General features: G+C 51.5%; 1 pseudogene; it reads right to left on the bottom strand.

Annotated features, from left to right (window-relative positions):
• Positions 1-31: 31 nt before the first annotated feature.
• On the bottom strand, positions 32-24,027 carry LOC120713167 (annotated as a pseudogene).
• Positions 24,028-25,876: the final 1,849 nt, after the last annotated feature.

Below are 25,876 nucleotides of genomic sequence, written 5' to 3'. Positions count from 1 at the left end.
CGATACGATAGGCCGGGGGGGGGGGGGGGGGCGGAATTATTTGTAGGTTAGTAACGGCGGGACGGGACAGCAGAATAGGCGAATAGCAGATGAATGAAGATGTCATCCGAGCTGGTCGCACTGTACTGTGGTTGTAGAGTCGCTGTAACACTAGCTGGCTGGTTCAGCCATCGTCTTCTGTGATGATGACTGGCACTGGGACCACGTACTACGTTCTGGTCCAAGCGGAAGGGGTATACACGTAGTACACGTCCTCGCAGCAGCAGCCACTCTTCTCTGCTCCAGACTTGTCGCCTCGTGGGGTTAGTTCTTTGCCTCTGACGAACTTTGCTGCTGTTCCAAATCATGGTTGAAGGCAGCGTCCGTGGCCTGAAACAACCTCGAGGGGTCAGATTGCCGGCACTTCAATGGGAACACGTACACTTTGCAGAAATAATTAATAAGCATATTAAAAGGAGAGATTCATAGAAGGTGTCAGTGCTAGATGCTGCTGGTGCGTATTGGGCTTCAGTGAAGATGTCAAAGGGAGTAATTAAGGATTTGTTACAATATAATATACCCATCCCTAACACTTGTGGAAGATGCATGCAACTGTTTTCTGTGTCATATGGCAATGGAGCGAGCTGAAAGAAGGCTCTTATGTGTAGATGCTAATTGAAACAAGCAAGGAACAGTGAGGACCTGAGTCATGGGCTTTACTAGCCGGGACATGTCGTGCCTTATTCCAGGAGGTGCCGAATCCTTCGTATCCTGCACAACAGAAATTTCTCATGACGAGGGTATGAGCACGAGGAATAAAGGGAGGAGAGGAGACAAAACTGTATTGATAAAGATTTACCTGCAGCTTTTGATATATCTGTGTCATTGCACCCTTCAACCTTTCGATCTTCAAAACAAGTTAACAGGCAACTGATTAAGCAACTAGCATTACAAAGAAATGCATGCCACACAAATACTGGTCAAGCAATGTCTCGTTGTATGACAATATGATTAAAAAACCATAATAGGGCCCTTTGCAAGCTGAGTTTGTCAATGTTAGCCTTTGCATGGAAGTGTTTCAAAAATCGGTGGTGCCTAGATGCTAAGCTGTACGTGCACAGACTGATTAGGGCCTCAGCTGATGGCCACTGCGTGCCTGGTCTGCTGATTAAGCAGCTAGGAAGCCACCTTGGTAAGGGCATCTGCAATGGCTAGCTATTTAGCTAGTTAGATCTGATGTAGCAATGAAAAAGTAGAAGAGAGAGTAGTCACTAGCGACAAGCAAATAGCTAGTCTATTTCACGTAGCCCAAAAACATGTGAGAAGAATGTGTGGGTCCAACAGTTTAAAATAGTTTTTTCTTTTATCTCTCACCTCCACATCAGCAGACTACATAGCTAGTACTAGCTATTACCATTGCAGACGCCCTAAGGTCAGTTCGACCTCAGCTGCTGCCAGATGCCACCACCTGGCACCTGCTGCCAATTCTGTCTGACACCATGCCGCCCTTGGTGGCTCTTCCTCACTTCAGTAGTATCTCCTCCTACCCACTCTTAGAGCCCGTTTGGCAGGGCTCTTTCTGCGGCTCCGCCAATACCTCCACTAGGAGCCGTGCCAAACGGACGAATGGGCGGAGCGCTTCACGGTGATGAACTGTGAGAGGTGGAGCTGTTTTGCAAGGTGATTCGGCGGAGCCGGTGGAGCCACAAAACGTGGCTCCGCCAGCTCCAGCTCCAGCTCCGCCCTCTCTGGAAGCCCTCCCGAACGGGGCCTTATTTCGCCTCCTTCCCCACTTTCTACTCCAGCACCTCCTCCCACTGCATGCCAGGACACCTAGGCAGCACCCGAGCGAGCTGCGCGCTAGTAGACTACCTACCACCCAGTCTAGGCCTAGAAATTTTGAAACACTCTGGTCCTTTTTTATTCAATATAAAAGGATACTGCACATACATACTCCCTCCAGTCGGGAATAAATGCCGTTTCCGACAGCAGGTTTGTACTATAGGTGCAACTGTGCAAGTCTTTCTTTCTGTGCTGTTGGAACGACATATATTAACTTAAATACAGTGGGACTGAAACCTCCAAACCAACACATATTAACTTTCAGTTCTCTTGTGGATGATACTCTGAACAGAGAAATATTCTGAACTTTTCTTAAGCATGGTTTTCCTACCAAATCAATGTATGAAAAATGAGTTTGTTGAACAGAACATAGTATAACGGCTAAAGATAAATAACTTCGAGGATGTCCAATTAAAATACTGCATCTAGTCCTAAAAGTTAGCAATGGTACAAATCAGTAAACCATGCTAGATCCTCTAATTCACCAGTCAACAGATGAGACTGCTTATTATTAGAACTTATAATGGCAATAGCGAGTTTTAGATACGGTAATAACATTCGCAATATGATTCCAGGAAGCAAAAGTCAGCTAGACACTAAGCTAAAGGTACTAATTTCCACCTACCACTATCAGGCTATCAGCCACAGAGCAGTACACATAAAGATGAGAGAAAGAATACCTTATTACAGAGGACTGCATTTGTTATTGGATATGATGACAAAAAATGATGCAGCAGTTCCTGGATGTCTGTCCAATGCTGAGAAAAGATACAATTTACAGAAGTTCCATCAATACACAAGAGTTAAATTTCATGAGTATGAAATTTACAAAATGGTACTAACAAGATTTTAGAATGGCAGCACAAAGTATATACAACTCAACAAAAATGTAACTTCAAATAAAACCTGACAAAAACAACATCTAGGCAGAACAGGTTGAATGTATAAAAGTACATAGATAGGTACAACCAGTGGCGGAGGGTGAATCATAATCAAGGAGGGGCCAATTTTAGAATGCGTTACTGTAGCTATGACAGTGGCAGTGGCAGGCATGCACGGCTTCCATTGCCAGCCTTTTCCTACTTCTCTGCGGTCAGTCAAGTTGTAGTATGCGACTAGTATGTACTAGTACTGTTGTGCCAGTCCTGTCTTCTCTGCTTTCCATTGCAAATACGAGGCTTAACACTCGGCTTTTGTCAGAGGCAAGGGGGGGGGGGGGGGCAACACCCAGTTTCGCCTCTATGAGGCTCCGCCACTGGGTACAACATCTCACATCCAGAAGTTCATCCTGTGTCTGTAGGGGTAGCTGACCAAGAAGATTCTCGTGGGTAAGATTATGTCTTCTTGAATGTGAAATCCCTTTGTTCAACTCATTAAAAACCTAGGCACATCCATTTAGGTAGTTAGATTTTCCAGGTAATGCGATTTGATAGCCTAAGAATAGAGAAGAGATGGTAGCAAAGTATGCATGTAAAATAAAAAGCTATTCGAGTGATGAAAATTCAACATAGATTTAAAAGGTAGGATAAATGGATCTTAATCATGACCCATTGTCAAGTAAACGGTAATACCACAAAATAATTTACTTATTAGAACAGATTTGGTGATGTGGAACAAATGAGTTTGAAGTAATATACCAGCATATTTAGCTACTTCCCTAACACATGCCACATTCCCACAGCTAACTATTTTTCTGGTGATCCTGAAGAGATATACAAGATGATACCGGAAGCTCAAAAGTTGCAGCCACAATAAGAGTATTATTTGATAAGCTCGGAAACTATTATTTGACAAAACTTATGCCAGTAACATTTTCTAACATAAGAGACATCACCCCAAACTAGCAACACTAAACATGAAAAAAGTAAAAAATATTGGAATAAAGGCTCTTTGTTCTTATCTGGGCTGAACACCTCAGATATGTTGCCTAGTCACCCCTGGCTTTTAGTTGTATACCCAGTCTGGTGCCAGATGATCACCATGTTTGCAGTTGTCCTTAGTACTCCTAGATCAAAACTTCCTTTAATAACTGACAAAAGCTTCCTAGACCAGAGCTTTTGTACTCTGTCAAAAACTCCCTCAACCAAAGCTTCCTAGATAAGTTTCCTTGCAGTATTCAAAATTATCCCTTCTCTAAACACACATTTCTGTTGATTTGGCCACTAGACAAATGATATTCTTTAGTCCCCACAAAATCTACTAACAAAATAAAATAATAAGTCCATACAATGAAATTATTTTACCTTAAGAGCCTCATTTGAATTAACAACATCACAGTTCAACCTATTAACTTTTATAGAAGATACTTGATCAATCAAAAGGAAGAACACATCATCAGTGCTCAGGCTGCAGTCACAGGCCTTTTTTCCATCATTGCTGCCGCCTATAGATCTCAGAGCATTTGCTTGCTGAGAATCAAAATACGCTTGAGGATTCTAATTAAAAAGGAGAAAATTCACATGTATTCAGTATCTTGTTTTGCTTGATATACCTACTATTAAGACATCAGCACTGACCTTACCTGTTAGGATCGTTGATCCTACCGTGACTGCGTAGCGCGTATGGATGGGAGGAGGGAGGAGGACGCTTGCGCAACGGCCGGCGAGTAGGCACCATGGCTGCAGCAGGAAGCGGCGGCGGCGTGCGTGGAGGGCAGCGTGCGTGAGGGAGAGAGAGTCACGAGAGCTAGGGTGGCCCCGTGAGGCCAACTGGAATTCTATTCCCAGCCTGATCTGTGTTCCCTCTAGGAGAGAGTACTTAATACAAATTGATTCACACTTTAGGAAAGTAAATAAACCCTAAGGAAATAATCGTCGCTCTCCTAGCCACTTGGCCGCCGCCGCCGTTGGTACGTGATGAGCGGCGCCGGCTTGGGCGCCTGCGCCTGCGCCTGGGCCGGCCGGGCCGGGCCCATAACATCTCTCCGCTCCTCGGGAAACAGCTTGTCCTAGAGCTGGAAGTCGGGGTAGCGCTCGACGAAGGACTCCTGTGGCTCCCACGTCGCATCATCTGGAGGGAGCCCCTGCCACTCCATGAGAATCTCTCAGGCGCCATGCTGAAAGCGTGCCCGCCGCACCCGCGCAGGGGTCAAGACCACCCTGCCATCATCAATGGGCGGCAGTGGCGGTGCGGACGCAGGAGGGTCACCGTGGAAGGGCTTCAGCAACCCCACATGGAAGACATTGTGGAGGCGCGATGCCTCTGGAAGCTGCAGGCGATAGGCCACCTGCCCAATGCGCTCAATCACCTGAAACGGACCTGCGTAGCGGGGGCCGATCTTCCCCTTGGGACGGCGCTCCAGCGAGTGAGTCGGCCTGTGTAGCAGGCGGAGCCAGACCCAATCGCCCACCGCAAACTCCAGCTCGCGGTGGTGAACGTCGTAGTAGTGCTTGGCGTGCTGACGAGACTAGAGAAGACGCTCGCGGACGTCGGCGAGGAAGGAGTCGCGGTCGCGGAGAAGCATGTCGGTCGTGTCCGTCTGGGCCGCGCCGGCGGTGTGTGGTAGAAGTGCCGGCGGGGGCCGCCCGTAGAGCACCTCGAACGGCGTCGCCCGAAGCATCGTGTAGTACGAGGTGTTGTAGCAGTACTCCGCCCACGCGAGCCAGTCTACCCAGGCTCGCGGGCGGTCTCCCGTGACGCACCGCAGGTACATGGCCAGCACCTTGTTGACGATCTCCGATTGGCCGTCCGTCTGAGGATGGAACACCGTGCTGAAGCGTAGCTGGACGCCGGCTATCTTGAATAGGTCGCGCCACATGTGGCTCGTGAAGACGGGGTCCCGGTCGCTGACGATGGACATCGGGAAGCCGTGAAGCCGAAGGATGCCGTCGAAGAAGGCGCGGGCGACCGACGAAGCCGTGTACGGGTGGCTCAGGGCGATGAAGTGCGCGTACTTTGAGAAGCGGTCCACCACGGTGAGGATGACCGACTTCCTGCCGACCTTCGGCAGACCCTCGACGAAGTCCATCGAGATGTCCGCCCACACCTGGGAGGGAACCTCGAGGGGCTGGAGCAGTCCCGCTAGCTGCTGCGTCGACGTCTTGTTGCGCTGGCATGTAGGGCAGGCACGGACGAACTCCTGTACCAGCCGCCTGTCGTCGGGGAAGTAGAAGTCAGCGCGCAGATGCTGTAGGGTCTTCTGGACGCCCTCATGGCCAGCTGAATGGACCAATGAGAACACCCGCTGGCGAAGGTCATCCTGGGCAGGCACGAAGATGTGCTTGCCGTGGAGGAGGAGCCCGGCGTCCCAGCGCCAAGGAGCCGTGAGGCCCTCACCCTGGTGCTGGACGGCCTCACTGTCAGTGGAGGTAGCCGCCTGAATGTCGTTGATGAGGCTGAAGGACGGCCCGGAGATGGCGTGAAGCGCCGCTGCATCGTCGGAGCTGGACTCGTTGCCGCGGCGAGAGAGGGCGTCGGCCGCGGAGTTGAAGCGCCCGGGGCGATACTCCACGGCGAAGTCGAAGCCGAACAGCTTGCTGAGCCACTGGTGCTGCGGGATCATGGACAGCCGCCGGTCGAGGAGGTAGTTCAGGCTGTAGTGGTCAGTGCGGACCAGGAAGTGGTGCCCCCATCGGTAGGGCCACCAGTGCCGCACAGCCAGTACCAGGCCAATGAGCTCCCTCTTGTAGGCCACCAGCTTGACATGGCGGGCGGCGAACGGCCTGCTGAAGAAGGCTAGGGGTCCGGACCCCTGGTGGAGTACGGCGCCGAGCCCGGTGCCAGAGGCGTCGCAATCGACCACGAACTGCTGCTCAAAGTCCGGCATCTGCAGAACCAGGCCGGTGGAGAGCGCCTGCTTCAGCGCCGCGAAAGCATCTGCTGCTTCCGCGGTCCAGGCGAAGGCCTCCTTGCGCAAGAGGCGAGTCAGGGGGGCGGCGATGGCCCCGAAGTCTCGGATGAACTTCCGGTAGTACCCGGCAAGTCCTAGGAAGCCGTGGACGCCCCGGGCCGAGTGGGGCTCAGGCCAGGATGCCACAGCCTCCACCTTGGCACTGTCCATGGCGACGCCCCCGGCCGAGATGACGTGGCCGAGGTAGGCGACCGAGCTGGAGCCGAAGGAGCACTTGGAGCGCTTGAGGTGGAGGTTGTGAGCGCGGAGCACGTCGAAGACGAGGCGGACGTGTTGCAGGTGCTCGAACCACGAAGAGCTATAGATCAAGATATCATTAAAGAATACAAGCATGAACCGCCGAGTTCATGAGCGCCTGGAACGTAGCTGGCGCGTTGGAGAGTCCGAACGGCATGACGAGGAACTCGAAGTGGCCGTGGTGTGTGCGGAGTGCCGTCTTCTCCACGTCGGCCAAGTGCATGCGCACCTGGTGATAGCCGGAGCGCAAGTCCAGCTTGGTGAAGAACTTGGCGCCATGCAGCTCGTCGAGGAGCTCGTCAACCACCGGGATCGGGAACTTGTCCTTGGAGGTCTTGTCGTTTAGCGCGCGGTAGTCGATGCAGAAGCGCCAAGTGCCGTCCGCCTTCTTGACCAGCAGCACAGGCGTCGAGAACGGGGAGGTGCTGGGTCGAATGATACCCTGAGAGAGCATCGTGGCACACTAGCGCTCGAGCTCGTCCTTCTGCAGCTGGGGGTAGCGGTACGGGCGGACCGCCACCAGCGCCGTGCCCGGCAGGAGGTGGATCCTGTGGTCGTAGGGGCGGGACGGAGGCAGCCCGCACGGCTCGGCGAAGATGTCGTCGTACTGCTGGAGGAGGACATCGAGGAGGGGGCGCTCGAAGTCGGCAGCCAAGGTCCGCAGGCTCGGCTCGAAGATGTCGTCGCGGGGGGAGCCAATCCCCCGCCAGAAGACGCGGCGCCCGTGCCATGTGAACGCCATGCAGAGGTCCTCGAGGTCCCATAGGATGGGGCCCAAGGTCCACAGGTAGTCGATGCTGAGGATGACATCAAAGCCGCCCAGGTCAATGCCGAGGCAGCTGATGGTGAATTCCTCCTTGCCGATGTGCAAGGCGACGTTGCGGGCCACCATCACGCAAGGCACGCGGTCGCCATTGGCCACCGTCACGTGCATCAACGTGGACGAAGTTGTGTGTCGAGCCGCTGTCGAGGAGGGCCGTGAGGCTGATGGATAAGTCTTTGTGCTGGATGGATAAGGCATAGAGTCCTTGCAAGGACCAGGGCATATATTCCTTTAGCATATTTCAGTTTGCTAGGACAGCATCTTGCTAGGACAGTCAGTTTGCTAGGACAGCATCTAGCTTTAGTTCTTTTGACTAGCATCTTAGCATCTTTTGCTGCAGCAAGCTTTGGCTGCCTGTCTTGGCTGCCTATAAGTATGTATCCCCAGCCCCTTGGGTTGGCATGGCTTTGAGTTTGTGAATATGAGAAAACCAGAAAATTGCCCCAAGTTCATTGTCATCCTCTCAGCTCAATGAGAGGTAGAATTGAGCTTCTAACATCTGGTATCCGAGCCGTACTTTCCTGTAGGTTGGATATCTCTTGCTCCTCCCCTTCCCAAGCCTCTGTAGCAGCCCAACCACCACCACCAGCAGCTAGCGCAGCAGCAGTAGCAGCTGCACCAGCAGCAGCAGCAACTGCACCAGCAGCAGCAGCTGCTGCACTAGCAACAGCAGCAGCAGCAGCTGCTGCTGCACCAGCCGCTTCTTCCCCGTTCCCTTCCCCCTCTCCACGCAACAGCCCCTTGGAGGCGCGCCATGTCCGACGCACCGTCTCAGCGCTCGGTCGCCTCGAGCGCACGGCGCCAGCGAGACGCCGAGCTCGCCGCGGCAGAGGAGCGCAGGCGAGCGACGGCTCAAGCCGCTGCAGCAGCGGCGAGGGCGGCCAGGCTAGCTGCAGCGGAGCTGGCAGCGGCCAGGGCGGAGGTGGAAGCAGAGGAGGCGGAGGATGCGGTGCGTGCGGCGGAGGTCGAGGTTGAGACCTTACGCGGCAGCCTCAGCGGCTCCATCGCCGGCGACGCCACCGCCGACGAGGACCTTGAGGAGTTGGAGAGGGAGAGAGCGCGGGAGCGGACCACGCGGTGGGCAGCAGCCCACCCCGGCGGCGATGGCCTGGACGGCGGCGCGCCCGGCGGCGGTCCAGGGGCCCGCGCGCCCGGCGGTGGCCTGGACGGCGGCGCGCCCGGCGACGGTCCAGGGGCCCGTGCGCCCGGCGGCTGCCTGGACGGCGGCGCGCCTGGCGGTGCGCCCGGCGACGGTCCAATGGGCCGCGCACCCGGCGGAGGAGGCCGCGCCCCTGGCGGCGGCGCGCAGGGCGGAGGCGGCGCCCCTGGCGGTGGCGGCCGCGCCCCTGGCGGCGGCGCGCAGGGCGGAGGCGGCGCCCCTGGCGGCGGCGCGCAGGGCGGTGGCGGCGCTCCTGGTTGGGGTGTGCGTGGCGGCGCCCCCGGCTACCACGGCCTCCAGGCGGTGGTCAGGGACGTCGGTCCCGGCGGTGGGTGGCCCACCCTCACCAAGACCAACTACGTCGAGTGGGCCGCAGTCATGGAGGTGAAGCTCCAGGTGCGGCACATGTGGGAGGCAGTCCGGTACGGCGACGTCGGCTACGATGAGGATCGACGGGCGCTAGATGCTCTCATCGCAGCAGCCCCGTCCGAGATGCAGTTCACGCTTTCCAAGAAGCGAACTGCCAAGGAGGCCTGGGACTCCATCGCTGCGGCACGTATCGGCAGCGACCGCGCCCGCAAGACCACTCTCCAGGCACTTCGCAAGGAGTGGGAGAACCTGGCCTTCAAGCCAGGTGAGGATGTTGATGACTTCGCCCTCCGTGTCAACACTCTGCTGCAGAAGGTGGTGCAGTTCGGCGACGACACCTACGACGAGGAGAGAGCCGTCGAGAAGCTCTTCCGCTGCGTCCCCGAGAGGTACAGACAGACCGCTCGCTCGATCGAGTCTCTGCTGGACCTATCCACCATGATGATCGAGGAGGCGATAGGTCGCCTCAAGGTCGTCGACAGTGACGAGCCACAGCCTCCCTCGGGAGGCATCTCCATCGGTGGGAAGCTCCACCTCACTCAGGAGCAGTGGGAGGCTCGGTGCGGTGACAGGAGGAGGGGGGAGCCCTCTTCCTCGACAGGTGGCCGCAAGCGCGGCAAGCCGCGAAAGGGGCGCGGAGGTGCCCAAGCCGAGGCACGAGGGCGCGCCGAGGGTGGCGCCCGCGGAGATGCTCAGGGCGGCGCCGCTGACAGGCCCAAGGCGGCACGAGACGACGCCTGCCACAACTGTGGCAGGCCCGGCCACTGGGCCAGGGACTGCCCGTAGCGGAGGCGTGGGGGCCAAGCCCACGTCGCGGAGGCCCAGCCGGATGACGAGCCGGCTCTGTTCCTACTCCACGGGGACATGGAGCCGCACCCGACGGCACCACCTGTCACCGCTCTACTCCACCTCGACGAGCCGCGTGCCCGAGTTCTCCTCGGCAATGGCTCCGACGACGACAGGGTCGATGGCTGGTACCTCGACTCCGGCGCCACGCACCACATGACCGGGCGGCGGGAGTTCTTCTCCGACCTGGACGTCGACGTAGGTGGCTCCGTCAGGTTCGGGGACTCCTCCGCCGTGGAGATCAAGGGCGTGGGCTCCGTGGTCTTCACCGCCAAGTCCGGAGAGCACCGGATGCTCACCGGAGTCTACTACATCCCGGCGCTGCAGAACTCCATCATCAGCCTTGGGCAGCTCGATGAGAGCGGCTCCCGTGTGGTGATCGACAGCGGGGTCCTCCGCATCTGGGACCACCGTCGCCAGCTTCTCGCCAGGGTGGTTCGAGGGAAGAACCGCCTCTACATCCTCCATGTCGGGGTGGCCCAGCCTCTTTGTCTTGCAGCTCGCAGGGACGACGAGGCATGGCAGTGGCACGAGCGCTTTGGGCACCTCCACTTTGAGGCCCTGAAGCGGCTCGGCGCCAAGGAGATGGTGCGAGGCCTCCCGTGCCTCGACCACGTGGAGCAGCTCTGCGACGTCTGCGTGCTGACGAAGTAGAGGCGGCACTCCTTCCCCCAGCAGGCGAGCTTTCGAGCCAAGGAGCGGCTCGAGCTCGTACACGGGGACTTGTGTGGCCCGGTGACACCGGTCACACCAGGAGGACGGCGCTACTTCCTGCTGCTCGTCGACGACCTCTCCCGCTTCATGTGGGTGATGATCCTCGGCAGCAAGGGAGAGGCTGCGGACGCCATCAGGCGTGCTCAGGCTACTGCGGAGGCAGAGAGCGGCCGCAAGTTGCGCGTGCTGCGCACCGACAACGGCGGTGAGTTCACGGCGACTGAGTTCGCGGCGTACTGCGTGGATGAGGGCATCCAGCGCCACTACTCCGCGCCGTACAGCCCGCAGCAGAACGGCGTCGTCGAGCGGCGCAACCAGACGGTTGTGGGGATGGCCCGGGCCCTCCTCAAGCAGAGGGGGATGCCGGCTGTCTTCTGGGGAGAGGCGGTGGTGACGTCCGTCTACATCCTCAACCGCTCGCCCACCAAGGCACTCGACGGCATGACGCCGTATGAGGCTTGGCATGGGCGCAAGCCGGCGGTCTCCCACCTGCGGGTCTTCGGCTGCCTCGCGTTTGCCAAGGAGCTTGGCCATATCGGCAAGCTCGACGACAGGAGCACCCCGGGAGTGTTCATCGGCTACGCGGCGGGTTCGAAGGCCTACCGCATTCTCGACCCGGAGACACAGCGTGTGCGCACGGCGCGCGACGTTGTGTTCGACGAAGGGCGAGGATGGGCGTGGGACAAGGCGGTGGACGACGGCTCGGCTCCGACATGCGACGACTTCACCGTCGAGTACGTCCACTTCGAGGGAGTTGGGGGAGTAGGCAGCTCTTCTTCGCCGAGCGTGCCTACCCCGGTCCCCGAGCCTCCACCGACTCCGGCGCCCGCCACACCGGCGGCACCACGCCCTTCCGCTACGACTCCGGCTGCGCCGAGTTCCTCGGCTGCACCACCACAGCCGGCGACGCCGCGCACTCCAGTACCGATAGCTACTCCTCCGGGCCCGTCTACTTCGACACCTGCTCGTGCTGAGCACAGTCCGGTGGAGTTCGCTACTCCGCTCTCTCACGACGAGGAGCGCGTCGACGCGTACCATGACGGCGAGCCGTTGCGGTACCGTACGATGGAGGACCTTCTCGGTGACCAGCCGGTGCCGGGACTGGTGCCTCACGACCTGGAGGCGCAGTTGCACCTCGCGTGCGACGATGGCGAACCTCGGTCTTTCGCAGAGGCCGAGGGACATGCGGCCTGGCGTGCCGCGATGCAGTCGGAGATGGACGCGGTTGAGAAGAACAGCACTTGGGAGCTTGCTGATCTCCCTCGCGGTCACCGCGCGATCACCCTTAAGTGGGTGTTCAAGCTGAAGAGGGATGAGGCCGGCACCGTCGTCAAGCACAAGGCTCGCCTGGTGGCACGAGGTTTCGTGCAGCAGGAGGGAGTCGACTTCGACGATGCCTTCGCCCCCGTGGCACGGATGGAGTCCGTGCGACTCCTCCTTGTGCTAGCTGCCCAGGAGGGCTGGCGTGTCCATCACATGGACGTCAAGTCGGCGTTTCTCAACGGCGACTTGAAGGAGGAGGTCTACGTGCACCAGCCGCCGGGGTTTGCGATCCCCGGCAAGGAGGGTAAGGTGCTACGTCTGCGCAAGGCCCTCTATGGCTTGCGGCAGGCCCCGAGGGCGTGGAACGCCAAGTTGGACTCCACGCTCAAGGGGATGGGCTTCGAGCAAAGCCCGCACGAGGCGGCCATCTACCGGCGGGGCAAAGGAGGCAATGCCCTGCTGGTGGGTGTCTACGTCGACGACTTGGTGATCACCGGCACCAAGGATGCGGAGGTGGCAGTGTTCAAGGAGGAGATGAAGGCCACCTTCCAGATGAGCGACTTGGGGCCTCTCTCCTTCTACCTGGGGATCGAGGTGCACCAGGACGACTCCGGGATCACACTTCGACAGACCGCCTACGCCAAGCGCGTCGTCGAGCTCGCTGGGCTCACCGACTGCAACCCAGCCCTCACTCCGATGGAGGAGAGGCTGAAGCTGAGCTGTGACAGCACGGCGGAGGAGGTGGACGCTACTCAGTACCGGTGTCTTGTGGGGAGCCTCCGCTACCTCGCCCACACACGGCCGGACTTGGCGTTCTCCGTCGGCTACGTCAGTCGGTTCATGCAGCGACCGACGACGGAGCACCAGCAGGCCGTGAAGAGGATCATCCGCTATGTTGCGGGGACTCTCGACCACGGTCTCCACTACCCGAGGTGCCCTGGGGCGGCACACTTCGTCGGGTACAGCGACAGCGACCACGCCGGCGACATCGACACCAGCAAGAGTACGAGCGGGATCCTCTTCTTCCTTGGCGAGTGCCTCGTTAGCTGGCAGTCGGTCAAGCAGCAGGTGGTGGCCTTGTCCAGCTGCGAGGCCGAGTACATAGCGGCCTCCACTGCGTCGACTCAGGCGCTCTGGCTCGCTCGACTGCTGGGTGATCTACTCGGCAGAGACGTTGGAGCGGTGGAGCTCAGGGTGGACAGCAAGTCCGCCCTGGCCTTGGCGAAGAACCCCGTTTTCCATGAACGGAGCAAGCACATCCGGGTGAGGTACCACTTCATCCGAGGCTGCTTGGAGGACGGGAGCATCAAGGCAAGCTACATCAACACCAAGGACCAGCTTGCAGACCTGCTCACCAAGCCCCTTGGGAGGATCAAGTTCCTTGAGCTCTGCTCCAGGACCGGGATGGTCCAATCCTCCCACAAGACGACGCACAAGACTTAGGGGGAGAATGATGGATAAGTCTTTGTGCTGGATGGATAAGGCATAGAGTCCTTGCAAGGACCAGGGCATATATTCCTTTAGCATATTTCAGTTTGCTAGGACAGCATCTTGCTAGGACAGTCAGTTTGCTAGGACAGCATCTAGCTTTAGTTCTTTTGACTAGCATCTTAGCATCTTTTGCTGCAGCAAGCTTTGGCTGCCTGCCTTGGCTGCCTATAAGTATGTATCCCCAGCCCCTTGGGTTGGTATGGCTTTGAGTTTGTGAATATGAGAAAACCAGAAAATTGCCCCAAGTTCATTGTCATCCTCTCAGCTCAATGAGAGTTAGAATTGAGCTTCTAACAGAGGCAGTGACCGTGGATGTAGACAGGCACCAGCATCGTGTCCTCCGTGCGGATGTCGGCGATGGAGTGCAAGGAGACCACCGGGGCGGCTTCCTCTGCTGGCAGGGCATCGGCGTTGCCTGCATCTGCGTCGTCCTCGTCGTCGGACGTGTAGTCGCTGGCCTCTAGGAAGAAGAGGCGCTGGCACTGGTGCCCGCGGACGTATGGCTCGTCGCAGTTGTAGAAGAGGCCCTGGTGGCGACGTTCCGCCATCTCGGCCAGCGTCAGGCGGCGAAACGTCCGGGTCGGTGGCGCTGGTAGGGCCGGTGCTGGGGCGGCCGGGGCCGGCAGCGCCGGGGCTGGTGCGACCGAGCGAGGCGCCGTCGGGGGCGGTGGCAGGGGGAGGCGCTGGGGAAGGTGCCCTGAGCGCTGCGGTGGCGCGGTCGCAGTAGCCGCCGCGCGACGCTCGAACGCCCGTGCCAAGTGCATGGCGTCCTGGAGTGTCTGGGGGGCGCGGAGCTCGATGTCGACGCAGATGTGGTCGGGCAGGCCACCCACGAAGAGGTCCACCTTCTGCTGCGGTGACAGCTCCGGCGTGTGGCACACCATAGCGTTGAAGCGCTCTTGGTAATCCTGGACAGCGCCGTGCCAGGGGAGCCATGCCAACTCCAAGAGACGATTGGCACGGATGGCTGGCCCAAAGCGCTGGGTGACGAGCTCCTTGAGGCGCTCCCAGGATGGCATGCCCTCGTCCTGCTCGAGGGCGTAGTACCAGGTCTGAGCCACGCCAGTCATGTGGTATGAGGCGAGCCAGACACGGTCCGAAGCCAGGGTGCGCTGGCCGCGGAAGAACTGCTCGCAGCGGTGCAGCCAGTTCAGCGGATCTTCAGCGCCGTCGTAGGAGGGGAAGTCGATCTTGTTGAACCGCGGAACCCCCAGGCGCTCGCTGGCACCGCCATGCCCTTGCGCCCCGGACGCCCCGAACGAGGGCATGGTGAACCCATCCGGGATCGGCGATGGCGAGTGGGGGAACAGAATGCAGGTGATCGGCAGGGACGGCGCCGTAGTGGACATAGTGGGTGCCGCGCTCGTGGTGGCAGCGGCCGACGAGGATGAGCCTGCCATCGTTGTAGATCCAAACCCTGGCAGCCAGTAGGGGAAGGGCGCGGTGGAGGGCGGCACACGCTGCGACTCCAACGACGTCAGGCGCGCCTTGATGTCGTTCGTCGAGGACGTCAAGGCGTCCAGGTCATCCAGGGGGCCCAGAACCTTGGTCATCATGGCCGCCAGTCCGTCGATGGTCGTCGGTGTAGGGTTCTTGCCTTCGTCGCCTGGCATAGCTGATACCAGGTTGTTAGGATCGTTGATCCTGCCGTGACTGCGTAGCGCGTATGGATGGGAGGAGAGAGGAGGACGCTTGCGCAGCGGCCGGCGAGTGGGCGCCGTGGCTGCAACAGGAAGTGGCGGCGGCGTGCGTGAGGGAGAGAGAGTCACGAGAGCTAGGGTGGCCCCGTGAGGCCAACTGGAATTCTATTCCCAGCCTGATCTGTCTTCCCTCTAGGAGAGAGTGCTTAATACAAATTATTTCACACTTTAAGAAAGTAAATAAACCCTCAGGAAATAATCGTGGCTCTCCTAGCCACTTGGGCGGTGCCGGCTTGGGCGCCTGCGCCTGGGCCGGGCCCATAACATTACCTTTATACAAAGTGGTGCATATGGGGAGATTTCGTGGGGCTTGCAGATCTTCCATATAAGTCGCACTGGGCACCTTTCCCAATCTCTCATGATTAGTATCATCAATAATCTAGCTAGAAGATGGTTCTGCAGTTAATAATCCATCAGCACAATGTCTTACAGATTAAAAAAAGACCTAATGAACTGAAGTACAGTTTCTAACCGACTCACCCTTCTTTAACCTTGCAAGTGTGTCTGCTACAGTCTTTGTATCAGTTAGTTTTACATCTGCGAGACAAATGTAACATGACATAATCACATTCTAAAGTTTCCTGGTACTAGCAGTAAGCAAATTGGAGATGTAGAAATGCGTCCAACATGGGATCTGCTGTTTAGGGAGCCAAATAGGCTCCATGGAGAGTCACCGAGTAACTAACATGTCATGGGCGTGCATAGGTAAAGAATTGGAGGATGGAACTCGACGTAGATTGTATTCAAAGGATGTAGCGGGACGAGGGCCTGGACCTCACCGGCGCGCAGGAGCTATGACTGAAGCTCACGGCGTGCTGAGAAGGCAGGTCCCTCGAACCAATCTAAGATACAATCCAGATGTCCTCAACTAAACGCAGGTCAAGGCTTATATAGTGCCAAGCCTGGTAACAAACTTGCAACAACTAAACTCAAGCAAATCTAAACAACCAACTACTCGGACTCCTTGGCAATCTTCTTGCGGCGGGAATACTGGAGTCCCACCATGACATAACACAAAAATATAGTTTGCAACCAGACATCAATTTGAACTTAGGACTAATTATTTGTGTATGGCAAGCAAGACAACTTTGACAATTTTTAGAATAAATATTAGCATCATTAAGTTCCTGGTGCTAACCTGATTAGTGATAATTCATATTCCTATTAACAATTTAACATGCTCACGAGATCAATTTTAAGTATCAAACAATAAAAGGAGACATTGTTGTTTGATTATATATTTCTGTCTTATATTTCCCAGTCGTACAAGGGGTTTTATGTATATACACACACCAGTACGTACATATATTGGGCCTAGAACCCTCATAATGAATGCAAGTGCTATTCATAACACAAAGTATTTTGGAATAGCAGTTCAGCTCTCATGTCCATTTGAGAAAAAAAAAACCGAAGTATTTTAGAATGAATCCACAAATTCTACCTGGAGATCTCCCTTCAAGAATAGCAGCAGCATGCTGATTCAGATCCTGAGACAATGTTCTGATGGCCAAGTCACTATCAGTATCAACTGTCTGTTTACTTCCATCACGGAGAATCCTGTGGTCCTAAATGCCCAAAAATGATACACGCTTCATGACACTAGGATGAAAATAGCAGGCAGACCTGCTTAACATGAGAAACAATAAAAACCACTTTAGTGAAGTTACAGGTACAAAGCCATGGTAGGAGGAGTACTAACACACCAGAAGATGATTGTAATAATCTCCTGCATCTGCTTCCATGTTCAACGTTGGATCAACTTGTTTTATCTACAGTCAAAACTGAATCACTAAAAATGTATCCTGAGAAATGACACCAAGGCATGGCAATTAATCTGCAGAGTTATAACAATTAGCTACTAAAATTGTACCTTAAACTTTGCCTTCTTGGCTAGTATATCATCACTCTTCAAGAAAACAGCTAATACCTCATCTTCAGCAGCTTCAGCTGCTGCTGCTGCCACAGTATTTTTCCGCCTGAGTAGATCCTCAGCATGAAAATATTTTGACCAAAAATCTTCATCTGATATCTATCCTCGAGAGGAAATTGGGTGAAAAGGAGTATACAGCAGAAATAGGGGGAAAATAAGAAATCAGTAACCACTTGCTCCTGCACAATAATGACGAAACTAGCATAATTGAAGCTGGAACTTTCGTGTAGCATATATGTTGACACACCAATAACAAAAACTGGCACAATCTTACCTTTTCTGGAACAAAATACAAAAATGCCTGATGGACAGCGGGCTTTTCCATAAAAATCTGAAAACATCAAAGGATATATTACACGAAGTAGAAACAAGTATTTGCTAATACTTTGTCAACAATTCATAAACACAGACAAGCAGTCTCATAATTCAGCTTCAGTACTTGCTTTAGTAAAACCGTGTGGCTCAGTTATACAGGCATAAACAAGGTCAGAGCAAGGATGGGCTTGCAAATTTGGGTCCTGGCATAACCAGGCTGGATTGGGTGCAAACAAGCTTTTCAGCAGTCCAGCTCAGGTGACAGGTGATCTAGTTTAACAGGTACACAGCAGAACGAAACTACAGTTACATCAAGTTTAAATTGCTAAAAATGGATCATGCCTTCCTACATCGCAGTTAAGAAGGAAGAAGACGGGTTGTCGATCCTTCTACATAAAGGTTTTAAGTAGTTTATTGTTGAACCCCTTTGAATAACATAATATCCAGTGCAAAAAATGCTATCATGCAGACCTGAATCTAGGTGACGTTTCAAGATAATCACTGTGTTCGGCTGGTCTACTCTCCTCCAGCGCTACAATAATTTCCTCTCACACCACTCCAGCCACCAGCTCCAGCTCCAGCCAGCCCAACAGTATTTTTCTCTCACAGCATTCTAGCTCCAGCCTCCAGCTCCAGCCTGCCGAACGCGGTGATTATGAGGAGAGAAGAAAGAACATACCTGATGGATCATCTCAGTAGTAGGACGGAAAGTCACTTTGTGTTGTCTGAAATGCAGAAAGTAGAAATCAATAGTTTGCCTACCATCACAACACCAAATTCAATGAAGGAAAACCAAATTATATGTCAATACAAAAGTATGTCCCTACAACTATAGATTTCAGTGACATACCCGAACTGTGAATAGCCTGACATCTAGCATAGCACTCTTGAAACCTGGCCTTTGCTTTGATGCTTTTTTTGCCTCATCATCAAGTAAATTCTGTAAAACGGCCATAAATAGATAATGGTTTCAACTGGAGAAATTCAATAACATAAAATCTACCACATTGTTTTTTAAAATTTATGTATATACAATTTATCAATGAGTATTACCTTTCTTGTTGCCCAAAATTCAGATTCTTGCAAAACCTTCCCAATAACGAACTTCATATGTAATTTCTGCAATTCTCTGTAAATGGAAACAGCATTCAAGAAAGCTAAATAATATGAGATAATATTGTTTGCCATTTCCTGTGTATGATAAATGGAAGATTCATCTGCATCCTTTTCTCAAACACAAAACATGCACATTTGAACTATCATACATAATGCTTTTTCCCAGAAAAAAAGAAATGCAGTTTGAACCATGTGTCTGAAGAGAACATGGTGTGGGTGTTTCAAATAATCACACCACCTATTTTCTCGCAGCAATTTCATCCGTCGCTCCATTTCTGCAGCACTGAATTCTTCCAAACCAGTTGAAGCAACTGAATTTTCAGCAAGGTTTAAAATAACCGGCTATATCCACCGATATATCCGGATATATCTGCTGGAAAGGGCTGGGGATAAGATATTCCCCATTTAGCGCTAAACGAAGAGAACCACTAATATCCGCTATTAGCCCGATAAATTTGCCAAATGACACTGCCAATAGCGCTAAACTCAGCTTTGTTTCTCCTCCTGGGCCGAAATTGGGAGGCCCAACAGGCAGACTACAACGACACATATATAAACCAGGAACCGCAGTCTCTTCTAGAAACCCTATCCCCTCTTCTACTCCAAGTCTCCAAGAGAAATGGCAGCGGCGGCGACCGCGCCGACGCCCTGTTCTTGGCGTCCTCTGCTCCTCTCCCTCGAGTAGACCAGTGGCAAGCAGTGCGGCAGTGGATCTTGTACTCTCCGCCTCTTCCTCCAGTAGGCCAGCTGCTGCAGCAGCAACCGGCAAGTACTCCACGGCTCCCTCCACCTGCTTGACGGCGACCTCGACGACCTAGCAGTCTAGCACTTGAAGCTTGAAAGCCATGTCTCAATCCCAGCCAAATCAAGTAGCAGGCAAGAAAAAAGAAACTCAGGAGCCTTCATTCTATTATATTTGGAAATTTAGAGCCTACAGTCTCTGCTTCATCTTCAGATTCTGATGATTCCATGCAGATTGAATCTTCTGATTCGGCTCCTGAGATGATGAGTAGAAGTAGACACATTACCAGTTTATGCCTTCATGGTTTGCCATTTTATTTTGCGTCTCAATGTTTGTGCCTGTGAGGCATTGGCTGAATGCTGAATGCATTGCAAGTTGCAACTACTGCTGTGCTGAACTTATTTGAACACTAGAACTTTTAGTTTCGTCTCATCTATGCTATTGCACTACTGAACATTGTGTTTGCTTGGAAACTCTGTATGAAGGTATGCCATATTCATGATCCTAATCCCTTGTTTATTAGCATATGTAATTATGTATACATCACTGATTCATGGCGTGAGTTTAGTGTTTACTGAAAACCGCTAAATCATTTAGCTGGCCGATATATCCAGCTATATCCTTTATAGCTGCTGGAAAACCTTGCCGATAAACACAATATCCGGTTATTTTAAATATTGATTTTCAGGAGGCACATTTGGTCTTGGGGGAACTGTTCCTTGATGTTGGCCAAAAAACCTAGCTGAAAGGGGGCTATCATAAGTTATATATGCACTGAGCTGGGAAATAAATACATAAAACTAGTGAGTCAGTGCCATATGAAACTTGGCACATCAAACAGCCCGTTGTGATCAATTTGGTAAGACCATTTGGTAAATACATTGCAAATATGTTATGAAGCAGCTTGCTAAAAAAAGAAACGAATGGAAGTAGTTAGTGCCTAGTGGACCAATATATGATGTAGGAAATTGGCCACTGGTCGATTATAAAGTAACGTTCTCTTTGACAGATAATAGAGTACATTTGTTTTCACTTTCATAGTCTTCATTTGATATCTTCTGAATAAAAAAATAGCTATACTAGGGGCCACTCACTAACTGCAGAATGGAAATTACCTAGAAAGTCTCGACATATATATATCGCGGTCAGCAACATTGTTGAACTCAAAGATGTAGTCTCCGCCCTTAGAAAAAAAATCATAAGCATGTCAAATTATTGCCAATCACAGTAAGAAAAGTACAGATAATTCCTATAAGTTGCCCACACTCCAGACCTCGCCAGGACCTCTGCAAAGTTTCAATAATGATCGTCCCTGTTTGCTACCAAACCTGTGACCTGCAGCACAAGGAAGTAGAAAAACTGCAAAATTACAATAAAACCCATCCACATTATACATTAAACCAGAGTAGAACGTTCAAAATGATCCTGCAGCAGATCAGGTATAAGAACGTGAAATCCAGTTCGGCAGTAAATAACTTAACAGCACGCTCGCTGTTTGCTTGTTTATTGTAAATCACAAGCAGAACAACGGTAATTCAACTGCCACTGCAGGTTTGATAAAGGGACCGTACATGCATACATCTTATGCTTCGGAAATCGACATTAAGCTGCATCACGGACCGGGGGTCGTTAGGGGTGAAAGTGAATCCATCCTCGCCCTGCAATTGCAAGGGCAAAAGAGCATGTTACACGCGGACCCCAAAAGAGGCCCATCCCTCACCCATATGCCCAAGCACAGCAGCGAATCAACTGAACCGATGATGTTGTGGATCGAATCGCAAACTAGCAAAAGCCGCAGTCAAGCAGAGAGAGAGAGGGCAATTCAGGTAGGCTCGTCGCCCTGCATCCAAAACCCCCGAGACCGGAAGCACGCAACCCGCGAAGCTACGCTAGTCGCTAGGACGCCGCTCGCCTGTGACGGAACCGCCAAATTAAATATCTAATTAAGTGTAATAGTCGTCATTTGAACACATCGGGTGCATTAGCTTAACGGTTTAATTTGGCGATTCTTTCTCAACCCACGGCGAAGGTGGGCGCAGATGGTACAAGCACGACTCATTACTTGAAAATACAAAAGTGTTTACGACACAAAACATTTAGTTTTACAAACCGAGTTCAAATACATAAATAATTTACAAGATTAACACTTACATAGACATGACTGAAGTCGAATACAAAGATCCTACAACTACTCTAACTTACATCAGTTCTGATCCACCCCGACCGGTCGGACCGGTTCACCCGACCGGTCAGACCGGTTCACCCGACCGGCCGGCACCCCGCTGCCAACTCCACTGGTCAGACCGGTCCCACGGACCGGTCAGACCGGTCTACGCTGCACACTCAGCCCACAAGTGTACAACTCGACATCGCCCTAACCTAAGGGTCCCGCTCCTCGATCTGCCACCCCTCTGCATCCCGGCGGATGAACTTGACACAACATGGGGCAGAAGTCGACGTCCGGGTGTCCTGTAATAATAAATGTGGCAACAAACCCTGAGTATTCTAATATTCAGCAAGGCTTACCCGACCAGTGGATATAACTTAGCCCACATAACTAGACATGCAAGGCTTTTGGATGGTGGTTATTTTACAGAAATCGCAGCTAAAGTAAGTCCTTACTTTCATGATTTTAGTCCAGATTGTATATATAATCTAACCATGATCTATCATTAGCATAAACTAACTATAGCAAATATGGTGGAGCAACAGGTATAAAATCAATATAGAGAAACCTTATATTAATCACTTATCATCCCTACTCGCACTACGCTGCGACTCGGTGATCAAGGTGCTCATATCCGAGAGCGACTGACGGCGAATCGATCCGATTTAACCTTGCAATGTGGACCTAACCAACATGACACGTATTTGCCCCGTCGGACTATACATGCCAACCATTCCCCTCCCCGCCTCGAACTACAGGAACCAACCCAACGACATATGGTCAGCCGAGCTCAACGTGAGACCACCAAAAGTAAACATATGCATCCCAATTCTCCGCAACTACTCGACTCGCCCCAGGAGTTGGGTGCGGGTTCCTGTACTTTCGAAGCAAGGCAGTACTCGTCTTACCGGTTTCGACTACCTCCTACTCTCAGTATGCGGTTAGTACAGTTCAAACATGATCAGCAGAGCCAACAACGGCTCGGTCCTTAACCGACACAGACGGGACTAAGACACTCAGGAACCCTGTCCGGCTGCCATACCTATACATCATCATTCTCCGTCAGGTCTCAATTCTCCATTCATTGCGTACCAATTTCACAACTCATGTACTGGAATATGACTATACCCTGTATCTCGCGAGTAACTGGAAATTACTCGACTTCTAAACATCCTATATCTCGCGAGTGGTGAGAGGTCACTCGTCTTCTACCGGGAACTATTCAGCATAGCACTTCTATCGTCTTATACATACTAGTATAAACTCGAGGAAACCTAGGGATCATGCAGCTAGGGTTCCAAGAAATTCCTAAACCTAATGCACAAGTAGTAGAGACATATATGTGTTATAATTTGAAATAATAGGAGTTGCACCGGGGCTTGCCTTGCGTCTGCTGCTCAACACTAGGATGAGTCGGGCCTTGGGCCGACTCCCCGCGAACCTCCTCCTGCGGGACTGGCCCCTGCGGCTCCTGTGGCTCCGCAACCACCTCGTACACGACCTCCTCCGCCGCGGCTGCTACACGTGTGCATATGCATATGCATATGACATGAGAATGCATGCATGAGTTATAAAAATTATAAGTAACTAATAGCCAAAATAATTTCTAACCAATTGTACCAACTACCCCGACTTTTACCTTCTCAGCCAACACCCCCACTGGTCAGACCGGTCCTACTGAACCTACCGTGACACCGGTCAGACCGGTCCCTCCGACCGGTCAGACCGGTCCTACCCAGTGAAAACCTAGGATTCCTTGGCGCGGCGAAAATCGCCCACCAACTCCAAATACCTTCTAGGATCTAGTTCAAGTGTTCATGGGGATGCTTTTGACCAGAGAACACCACCTAAAATCTTCTAGAACAAGAGATCGATCCAAACTTCTAATTTACTTTGAATGGCTCCTTCCCTACGAAGAACTTGCAATCCCGCGTCACCCCATGGAGGAGAACGTGGAGGAGATGATCCTTGACTCCGGTTTGAAACTCCCCTAGCCTTGAAATGGATTTGGGGTGAGGGATTTAGGAGGGAGGGTTTGGGGAGGAGGGAGCTCGGGAGGGAGAGAGCTGGGCGCTGAGGACATGGGTTCTGGTGTGGGAGTGAGAGAGAGAGATTTAAATGCTGTGGGGCCTGACCCGACCAACTCGGGCTAGACCGGTCAGACCAGTCGCCCATACTGGTCAGACCGGTCCGGGCTGAACTGGCCCAGGGCTGACAGAAACAAATTTGGTGCTTCGTCGCGTGGTTTGAAACTAATTACCGGAGATTAATTTAACTAACTAGTGGATTAACACCTGAGTGTTACATCGCCGCACTTCCCCGCGATTAGGGAGACTAAAATGGCCGTGAACGCCGCCGAAGAGGCGATAGGGCGGCGGAGGGGAGGAGGAAGACAGCACGCACCATGCATGCGGAGGACGCCCGGAGTGCCGGCGGGGTCCTTGGACGTGGCCATGTACGCGGCCCCGATCGTCATCGACCCCATTGCCGCCGCCTCGCAGTTCGCTGTGACTCTCGACGCCATCGCAGCCGACGTGGTGGACTGGTGGGCCCCCGGGAATCAGGAGCCAACACGAGAATCGTGGAGCTCTGCGGAAGTTGAGCGCCGCGACCGCCCAGGCCAAACGTCCCCGTGCGGCCCTTGCTTGCGCACGTTCCGCGAAATAACAAAATTGCTGACATCATTTTTCTACTATTAAAAGTGAAAAACCCAGTTTACCCTCTTAAATTATTACAAATCTCCGATTTTCAATCTTCAACAACGAAACCAGACAATATAAAGCCATTCGATTGTTGAAACCGGTCAACTTTGACCTCTAGGTGGTGGTTTCGAAGGTTGTTTTCCATTTTGATAGAATTCAAAATGTTTAAATTTAAACTAAAAATCACAAGTAATTTATTTTAAATAAAAAATAATAAATGGGTGTCAATTTTTTTAGAAAATGTAACCTATCTATTGGCACAATAATTATCAGTTATTCAGATCTAATCTTTTTAGATTCATAATATTTGGCTGCATTAGTTATGCCTATTATTTTTGGATGGCTAAGATTCAAATATAATTAGATAGGTTAAAATTTTAGAAAAAAATGGTACTAGTTTCATATTATTCTAATTTAAAATGAATTAGTTTTAATTTTTAGATCTAAATAGATTTTTTATTTTTTTTAAAAAATATGAAGTCACCCTAAAGGATAAATTTGTCCAGTTGAATGGCTTATATTATCCGATTTTATAGTTGAAGGTTGAAAATAAAACGTTTGCGAGTGTATAAATCAAACTTTTACTTTACCAAATTAATAAAAATATTTAAAATTCATAGTTTTTAAAATAGATTACCCAAATTAAGTTTCGATTCTGTAGATGACTTCAATAAAAATTTTAAAATAATACTGTATGAGAGTATGTTTAAATAATACATAATATTTCTGATAGAACATTTTCTCGAAGTCAAAACACTTTTTTTGTCAAGTTAGAGTATTTTTTTAGAATAATCATACTCCCTCTGTCCCATAATATAACTACTTCTAAAGTTTTCTAGACAAATTAAGGATGGAGAGTAAAAGTCTATATTACCTTTCTTTTGTTACCATGCACTAATTAAGAGAATGATTAAGGCTTTATTATTTAGATTGCAGGTAGATCTACACACCATAATTAATTTGTATGCAAGGAGGGGCAATTTAGATCTCGCGTACTAAAAATTCACTTGAGAACTTAAAAGTAGCTATATTATAAGACAAAATTAGAATGTTAAAAGTAGCTACATTTTGAGATGGAGTGAGTATTTCAATAAAATTATTTTTAATTGTTTCAACTTGTATAGTATAGATTGTATTTATTCAAGTGTTCTTTGAGATTTTTTTGTAAAATTATTGTGCATCGTATGGTCAAATAAATTTTTAAATAAATTCCTTAGTTATAAATTTGTGAATTAATAATTCGTTTAAAATTATTAAGGTTAGGAAACTATTCATTCAAATATTACTTGATCCAACTGAATGCAAAACTTGTGCTTAATTAGTTAAATATTGGAGAGCTGCGAGTTTACTTGATATAACTTAATACATTCAATATTTATTTTTGCTGTAAATATAAGTTGTTATTCATTATATTTTTTGAAAATACATGCCATTTATATTTTTGAAAATACCTGTGGCACGTATCTCACTACTAGTATTTATAAGAATAAGATATTTCTTCATAAATATATAAGGGTGTATATTACTTCAAAAAAAAACTTGATTTAACTATCGTGAAGAGACATTTCTAAGCATGCTTATTCATGTACTAGGCTTATGTTAAAAATTTTGCGATGGCATGGTTAACAAGAT

This window comes from Panicum virgatum, chromosome 6K (assembly GCF_016808335.1).
Source record: "Panicum virgatum strain AP13 chromosome 6K, P.virgatum_v5, whole genome shotgun sequence".
NCBI classification, from domain to species: Eukaryota; Viridiplantae; Streptophyta; class Magnoliopsida; order Poales; family Poaceae; genus Panicum; species Panicum virgatum.
The sequence above is the reverse complement of the archived record's forward strand: the minus strand, read 5'-3'. Positions and strand labels throughout refer to the sequence as shown.